The sequence below is a fragment of the Phyllobates terribilis genome, unplaced genomic scaffold, assembly GCF_046119375.1.
Source record: "Phyllobates terribilis strain yellow unplaced genomic scaffold, ASM4611937v1 Scaffold_12__6_contigs__length_324123572, whole genome shotgun sequence".
NCBI lineage: Eukaryota > Metazoa > Chordata > Amphibia > Anura > Dendrobatidae > Phyllobates > Phyllobates terribilis.
Window position 1 is genome coordinate 175,340,178 of NW_027362772.1, and position 9,368 is coordinate 175,349,545.

Here is a 9,368-nt window from a genome sequence, read left to right on the forward strand (position 1 = left end):
TCTGCAAGCTTGTGTGAGGCTGAACACAGGCCAGTGAAGGCATCTGACACATGAGTGACACGGAGCGGCCATATCCCACGGCAACCGGGTTATACGAACTGTGTGGATATCCCAGCTGCAATCCGGAGGACAGCTTTTGCTTTGAAGTGTGAGTTTTGCTGAATAAAGCCATTTAAGTTGGACTTTTCTTGGGTCACTGCCTCCTTTCTGCACAGTGTGAACATCACCTCACTACACCGAACAGAGATAATTGGCAGCGTAGAAGTGAAGAAGGTGTACATACCCCACAAGTGGCCCATTGTCTTTGGTGTCTCTGTTCACCCAAATGCGCTTGTCAGAGTGAAAATAAACACTACAGGTCCACCTGTTCAGTCTCACATGTGCTCAGACCTCAAGTTCCTAAATAGCCGGGCCTCCCTCTAATTGCGTCACTAGATGACACCGGTTATGGGGGTGCACTTGCGCACTATAAGGTCCCGATCTCAGCTCCTTTTTCGTACCACCAAATGACGCTAGTTACCAGGGCGCGCTTGCGCATTGTGAGGTGTTGGTCTCAGCTCCAAGCGGCCACACCTCCTTTTTTGCGTCACCTAATGATGCGGGCCATCCGGCCACACATGCACACTATGAAATCTCAAACTCTGATATGAGAGATCGTCGCTGGACAAAGGGTGCCCAGCTCACCTCCTGCTCGACCCAATAGTTCATAAAGATCATAGGTCAGTTTAATACCTAAGAGAAGGCTCTCTCAACCAAATCATTATCCACTCTGGTCACAGTGATCCCCTCATAAACCCTGCATATAAGTCTTTTAGAATTGTAAAGGTAAGTATATTCATAATAGAGATATGTAGTAGAAATATTTAGTAAAGGGGATACATTAAATCAGCATAAAAACTTCAATTAATCCACCCTGATGTCAGATTCAATCAAAGAGGGGCCTAAAATAAACCTCATCTACTATTTCTCAAATAGCAAAGATAAGAAAAAGAGAGAGAACGAGGATCTCACTGTACATCAAGAAAGATCTTTCCGATAGATCTTTTTCTGTATTTAATTTTCACAGAATCAGAAACAAAGCTAAAGAACACCAAATGCACACAGAACGTGCTACTATTTACAATAGATCTGAAGATCCGAATTGAGACCACTTAGATAATAAAATATAAAGCGGAGTGACCTTATTAAATTTGTGCAAAATCCATCTCATAGGACCATGCAAATAAAACTGCTTTCCTCTGTAGGGCAGAAGCTTACCCAAATAAAATCAAATGAAGCAGCCATCGGTGAGTTTTTCATTAAGCCCTTTGGGGGAAACAGAATCCATCCTAAAAATCCACTGGGTCTCTTTTTGCAGGATGAGTCTTTCCCAGTCCCCCTGTCTCCCACTCTCTCTCACCACCTCCAGAAGACAAAATGATGAATCCCTTGTATTTCCTTGGTGATGTTCCCACATGTGGCAAGCTAGAGTGGCAGGGCTGGCTTCAGGTTTTCATGGGCGAAAGAGTCTCAGTGGGCCTCTTTAACACATATCACAATTCATGATGCACAGATACGGCAGAGAAATATAGGTATCGTACAATGCCAAAGATTTCACTTACTTGTTACATTACATGGGTGATATCTATTGTAAATTCTACAACATCTCAGAAACAGGCGCATCCTCGCAGCGCACAGTGCAGACCGGACAGTACAGTCCTCCATACAGTATTATGGGCCCCATATAAATGCTCCATACAGAATAATGGACCCATATAATGCTCCATACAGAATAGTGGCCCCATATAATGCTCTATACAGGATACTGACCCCCATAAAATGCTGCATATAGAATACTGGCTCCCATAAAATGCTCCATACAGGACACTGGCCCCCATATAATGCTACATACAGAATACTGGCCCCCATATAATGCTCAATACAGAACACTGGTCCCCATATAATGCTCCATAGGCCCCATATAATGCTCCATGCTCTATGGGCCACATATAATGCTCCATGCAGGCTGGGCCCCATATAATGCTGCATGCTGTATAACCCCCGTATAATGCTGCATGCTATATGGACCCCATATAATACTGCATGCTGTGTGAGCACCATATAATACTGCATGCTGTGTGGGCACCATATAATGCTGCAGGCTGTATGGCCCCTATATAATGCTGCAGGCTGTATGGCCCCCATATAATGCTGCAGGCTGTATGGACCCCCATATAATGCAGCAGGCTTGGCCCCCATATAATGATTCAGGCTAGGCCCCCATATAATGCTGCAGGCTGTATGGGCCCCCATATAATACTGCAGGGTGGGCCCCCATATAATTTGTTGGCTGTATGGGCCCCACATATTGCTCCATGCATAAAAAAGTAAAAAAATCAAATACTCACCTCACCTCTCCTGCTCCCGCTGCTCTGCTCTGCTCCAGACTCTTCAGCGTCACCATCTTCCCGCTCTCTGTGCTGTGAGTGCTCAGCACAGGGTGCGCTGGAAAGATGTCATCGCACCCTCTGACCTGAGACGTCACAGAAGACGCGGAGGAGGCCAGAGCAGCGGGGAACTGGGAGAAATAAGTATTGTACCGGCTGGGGTCCTGAGCAAACGGGGGGGGCCCACTCGAGGGTGCTAGCATCAGACTTCTCTGCTCATAGACCCCACAGCGAGTGGGCCCCCCTGCCTACTCAGGGCCCCGGCACTTGCCCGAGTGCGCCGGGTGCTGATGCCGGGCCTGTAGAGGGGTGTCCCTTTGATGTCTAATGTCCTAAAAATGCTCGCTCACACGTTTTATTAGTTCCCTCCTCATCTTCCCTACAAAATTTAAGGAACAGTAATAGGTTGCATGTACACCAACCCTGAGGTTTTGCAGTTAGCAAAATCTTGTATGAAAAATCTCTTTCCCGTAGATGCACTTGTGAATGTCTGGGCATGACCCAGTTGTAGAAAGAGCAGCCACCACTCTTAAAGGTCCCGCAGACCCTCCTGTCCACCCAGGTGCCTTTCGGCTTGCTCCTAACATAATGGCTGTGAACTAGGCGGTCTTTAAGAGGCTGCCCTTTTCTAAATGTTATACTGGGATTCCGTGCAACTTGTCCTGTGTCTGGCGGGTGGCTGGGGTATTTCTGTATGAATTATATTTCCCTATTGCTCTAAGGTACTTGGATTTGGTCCCTCTGATTTAATTTTTTACATCGTTGGCAGAGTTTTGTCCTGTGTCTGGCAGGTACCAGCTATTAAGGTTGGCCGGTGTCTCCTGTGGAATTATTTGGTCCCAGAGAGGGATTAACAGGGTACACCATGTACAGCGACCCGGTGTGCCTTAAAACATTCTCTCTCTCTCTCATTATTCTGGCATTTGGCAAATATTATAAATTATGGTAATCCTAATTGACCTAAAACAGGAAAGGTTTATTCTGATATCATGTCAGATATTGAGAAAAACATGCATATGTGTCTATTTATATAGTGTATGTAAACTTCTGGTTTCAACTGTATATATGTATATATATATATATATATATATATATATATATATATATATATATATAATGTACAGACCAAAAGTTTGGACACACCTTCTCATTTAAAGATTTTTCTGTATTTTCATGACTATCAAAATTGTACATTCACACTGAAGGCATCAAAACTATGAATTAACACATGTGGAATTATATACTTAACAAAAAAGTGTGAATCAACTGAAAATATGTCTTATATTCTAGGTTCTTCAAAGTAGCCACCTTTTCTTTGATGACTGCTTTGCACTCTTGGCATTCTCAATATGAGCCGATTTTCCATTCAATTTGTTAGCGGACACCATGTTGCATTTGGAGAGTCCCTGTGTGCCCAAACATTGGACAAATTGATTCGTAAAAATGAAAAAGTGAAAAAAAAAACACTTTTTCATTTTTACGATCAATTTGTGAAGCACCTGGGGGTTCCAAGTGCTCACTATGCATCTAGATAGGTGCCTTGGGGGTCTAGTTTCCAATATGGGGTCACTTGTGGGGGAGCTCCAATGTTTGGGCACACAGGGGATCTCTAAATGCAACATGGCGTCCGCTAATTATTCAAGCAAATTTTACAATCAAAAAGTCAAATGGCGCTCCTTCCCTTCCGAGCCCTACTGTGCGCCCAAACAGTGTTTTTTCCCCACATATGGGGTATCTGCTTGCCCAGGGGAAATTGCACAACAAATTTTGGGGTCCATTTTTTCTTGTTACCCCTGTGAAAATAAAAAAAATTGGGTCTAAAGTAACATTTTTGTGAAAAAAGTTAAATGTTCATTTTTTTCTTCCACATTCCAAAAATTCCTGTGAAGCACATGAAGGGTTAATAAAGTTCTTGAATGTGGTTTTGAGCACCTTGAGGGGTGAAGTTTTTAGAATGGTGTCACTTTTGGGTATTTTCTGTCACAAAGACCTCTCAAAGTGACTTCAAATGTGATGTGGTCAATAAAAAAATGGTTTTGTAAATTTTGTTGGAAAAATGAGAAATCGCTGGTCATCTTTTAACCCTTATAGCTCCCTAACAAAAAAAATTTTGTTTCCAAAATTGTGCTGATGTAAAGTAGACATGTGGGAAATGTTATTTATTAACTCTTTTGTGTGGCATATCTCTTTGATTTAAGGGCATAAAAATTAAAATTTTGAAAATTGCAAAATTTTCTAAATTTTTGCCAAATTTCCATTTTTTTTCACAAATAAATTTTACCACAATCATGAAGTACAATATGTCACGAAAAAAACAATCTCAGAATCAGGGATATCCGTTGAAGCGTTCCAGAGTAATTACCTCATAAAGTGACAGTGGTCAGAATTGTAAAAATTGGCCTGGTCATTAACGTGCAAACCACCCTCGGGGGTTAAGGGGTTAAGGTTGACTCAACCTCTGTCCTGTGTCCTTGTGTGCACCACATTGAGCATGGAGAAAAGAAAGAAGACCTAAGAACTGTCTGAGGACCAAATTGTGAGGAAGCATGAGCAATCTCAAGGCTACAAGTCCATCTCCAAAGACCTGAATGTTTCTGTGTCTTCCGTGCGCAGTGTCATCAAGAAGTTTAAAGCCCATGGCACTGTGGCTAACCTCCCTAGATGTGGACGGAAAAGAAAAATTGACGAGAGATTTCAACGCAAGATTGTGCGGATGGTGTATAAAGAACCTCTATTAACATCCAAACAAGTTCAAGCTGCCCTGCAGTCCGAGGGTACAACAGTGTTAACTCGTACTATCCATCGGCGTCTGAATGAAAAGGGACTGTATGGTAGGATACACAGGAAGACCCCACTTCTTACCCCGAGACATAAAAAAGCCAGGCTAGAGTTTTCCAAAACTTACCTGAGAAAGCCTAAAACGTTTTGGAAGAATGTTCTCTTGTCAGATGAGACAAAAGTAGAGCTTTTTTGGAAAAAGCATCAACATAGAGTGTACAGGAAAAAAAAAGAGGCATTCAAAGTAAAGAACACGGTCCCTACAGTCAAACATGGTGGAGGTTCCCTGATGTTTTGGGGTTGCTTTGCTGCCTCTGGCACTGGACTGCTTGACCGTGTGCATGGCATTATGAAGTCTGAAGACTACCAACAAATTTTGCAGTATAATGTATGGCCCAGTTTGAGAAAGCTGGGTCTCCCTCAGAGGTCATGGGTCTTCCAGCAGGACAATGACCCAAAACACACTTCCAAAAGCACTATAAAATGGTTTGAGAGAAAGCACTGGAGACTTCTAAGGTGGCCAGCAATGAGTCCAGACCTGAATCCCATAGAACACCTGTGGAGAGATCTCAAAATGGCAGTTTGGAGAAGGCACCCTTCAAATATCAGGGACCTGGAGCAGTTTGCCAAAGAAGAATGGTCTACAATTCCAGCAGAGCATTGTAAGAAACTCATTGATGGTTACCAGAAGCGGTTGTTCGCAGTTATTTTGGCTAAAGATTGTGCAACCAAGTATTAGGCTGAGGGTGCCAATACTTTTGTCTGGCCCATTTTTGGAGTTTTGTGTGAAATGATCAATGATTTGATTTTTGCTTCATTCTCTTTTGAGTTTTTTCCTTGCAAGCAAATTAAATGAAGATAATAATACCAATGAATTTGTGATTGCAATCATTTTCAGGAAGAAACTGATTATTATCTGACAGATTTGCAGGGGTGCCAATACTTTTGGCCACCACTGTATATTATTTTCTCACTTTTTTTTCTTTTTGACTATTTTCAAAAATATTTTAAAATGATCTAATAAAAGTTATATTTAACGAGTATTCTAATTGATAGGCCGTGTTTGTTAACTCGTAATTGTGTAAGCACAGGTTGTTATATTAGTTATGTGCGCCCTTAGTTGTTTAACTAATTCTTGTTCATCATTTACCTTAGAGCCAAAGAGACTGGTTATACTTGTATGCTTCTTAGGTAACTCGTACACTTTTTGAGTAGCCCAACAAGCCGAGTGCAGCCCGAGTGGTTGGAGTTTAGGTTCCTTGAATTTGGAGGTTTTCTGTAAGGGCATCCGAGGCATAAGGTTTTAGCTCTTGCTGCCGAATATGATTGAATTTGACTGGGGTTCATCACTCTTATAAGAACTGACTTGGAGAGGTTATGAGGATTCTTTTCTCAGTCCTGGTCCATTCAGAAATAATTTCCTGGGTTACGTGGTAAGGTGAGCGTGATGCCAGTGTAGTAAAAAAAAAGCCAGGAGAACAGTAAACTCCAGAATTTTCCATTTTTCTTCTGTCCAAGGCAGTGGTACTGGTTCATCACTGGCAGTTAGAAGGGCATAATAGATGTCTCAGGAGAACAGATGGAATTAACTTAAATAAGATAGAACTTGAAATCTTCTTCTCTGGTCCCCATGATGGGGCATAGCAGGTCCTTTTCTTGTTGGGTGGGGACGGAGCTTTGTGTAGCAATCCACAGATCTCCCCCATGGCGGTTGGAAGTTAAAATTGAAAAAGATATTTTTAGGAGACTGAAATGTATCAGCCCTGTAGGAGTCTGGAGTTGGACATAGCGTCCAGGCACTATGTTTTTGGGTAAATATTTAGTTATAAATAAAAGAAGGAAAGATGTTGGTTGATATAAGAACCTTTAGAATATATAAAAAAGGAAAAATTAAAAGCTGTGGATGACCCTCACCTAATGAAAGCAATAAAAGTAATTTTTTGAATAGGAGTTAATCGGTGTCTATGTGTTCCTTGCACCAGGTTCATACGGGAAGCGGGAGAGGGTAGCGTTATGGTGGGTGTTGTGGGCATGGATGCTTGCTGCAGTGTAAGGTCGTCAGTGAGCTTGTTTTGATGACAGAGTTTGTAATCTTTATATTGTTTATTCTGAATGATAATTTAAGATTTTTTATGATTTATAGCAATATTGATGTCCAACTTTTATTTGACTATAAATCAGCTTCAAATATTTCCATATGTTTGGTTCAGATCTGCAGCAATGAATTCCATGAATAATTTTAAGTTCAGTTACCTTCTAAACGCCAGAAATTCTTTAGTGACTCTGCTGACTTTATCCAGCACCTGTAATCAGTTCTTCAATCAAATTACTGTGAATACTTTATTTTCGTGATAATGGTACATCATAAAATGTTCAAGCTACAGTTTTTCCCACAAAAGCGGCTATAAAGCCACCTTCACATGTTCACATAAAAACATATCTGTGTGGGACTTTCCGTTTTGACCATTCGTGTGCTTTTTTTTCAACATTCGTGTGTGTATTTTCAATCCATGATTCATCCACGTGACACGTACTGGAATAGAATGCAGAATAGAAATTACAGATTTTTAAGTGAGGTACAAATATAATGGATAGATATACAGCTAAAAAAATTGGAACAGCACCGTATGATTTAAATCCCGGGTGCAAGACCCCCAAACAAATATCCGTTTGCAATAGTAACAACAATAAAGAAAGGCAGGCAGCACTCCAAGAGTTTTTCTGTGAAAAAGGTGGACTTTATTAACCCAGCTGTGAGCTGATATTATAATATGGTTATTGGGCACTTCCAAACCTAAAAATACCAGCCCACAGCTGCTCCAGAAGGCTTACCCTCCCTGATGAAGCTGTGTTCCACAGTGATACGCATGGGTCCCTGCACTGATCCCTGATACTATCTCATGGGTGATATGGCTTGATACATTGGATCATTTAGGCAGCCTTATACATACTATGATATGGTCTTTTTAGTGGCCTGCTTGGTATAGGTGTTGTTATGCTTACCACCTAGCTGTTGATGCTTTATGACAGATTTTGTATTATATTGATTTGTGAATGGGTTGGTTTTGCACACTACATTTTATGTGCCATCCAATTATTGATTTTGTTGTTAGAACCACTCCAACAAAAATCCCCCCTCTCTCCTTTCATTTACAGTATATATAGTTGGACGTGGGTTTATATGTTATATTTCCATATATGAATTAGGGGCACCAATTGGTAAACACAGTGTGCATTGCTATTTCGCTAAATATATTCTGCTACTTTGATCGTAGTTTTTTTTTCACCCATGTTGTATATTTATTGTGTCTTTTTGGGTATTAGTAAATATATATGTTTTTAATGTTTTTAAAGTAAGTTCTAATAAAATTTGCATTTTTATACAATTTGTGGATTGAAGGTGTGCGCATTTGTATATGTACCATCTGTTCTTTTGTGATTACTTGCAATTGGTACATTATGTCACCCTAATTTATTATATAGGTTGTGCATCCTTTTCCCTTAGTTTTCCTAGCCGATCCAGAAGTGGCGCATCACATGAGATGCTCCAAATCGAGCGCTTCGCCGTGACTCTACCCAATTGCCAATCGGGGTAATGGTTTCTGGGGTTGGTGTCCAAAAACACAGCTGGCATCAAGCCAAGGTATTAGTAATGGAGAGATGTCTATCGTACACCTCCACTCAGGGTCGGACTGGGGCACCGGGACACCGGAGAATTCTCCCGTGGGCCCAGGTCCCCGGCGGGTCCCTGAGCAGGACGCACAGGGCCTGCTGGTTAACATGGCTGCCGGTGCACCTGTACTGGGGCCCGATGGTGGAGGGGGGGGCCCTTGCAGTGTGGCTGATGAGGGCAATCTGGCCTGCTTTGTGGACCCCCAGGCTACGGGGGGCCTATGGCCAGATTGCCCTCATAGTGTGCAGCAGGTAGGGAGCAATGCGATCCCTCCCCCTCCACTGCTGACGGGAGGAAAATGGCAGCGGAGCGGAGGGATCCATCCTGTGCTTCCTGCCCGCTGCTTTCTCCCTGACACAGGCTTGTGCTGCTTGATGACCTCACCATGCAACGCGGACCTGTGTCAGGGAGAAAGACGCTGGGCAGGAAGCCAAGGACGATGCTGGGGGGAACGAGCAAAAGGGTAAGTGTTTTTTTTTATTTTTTAACTA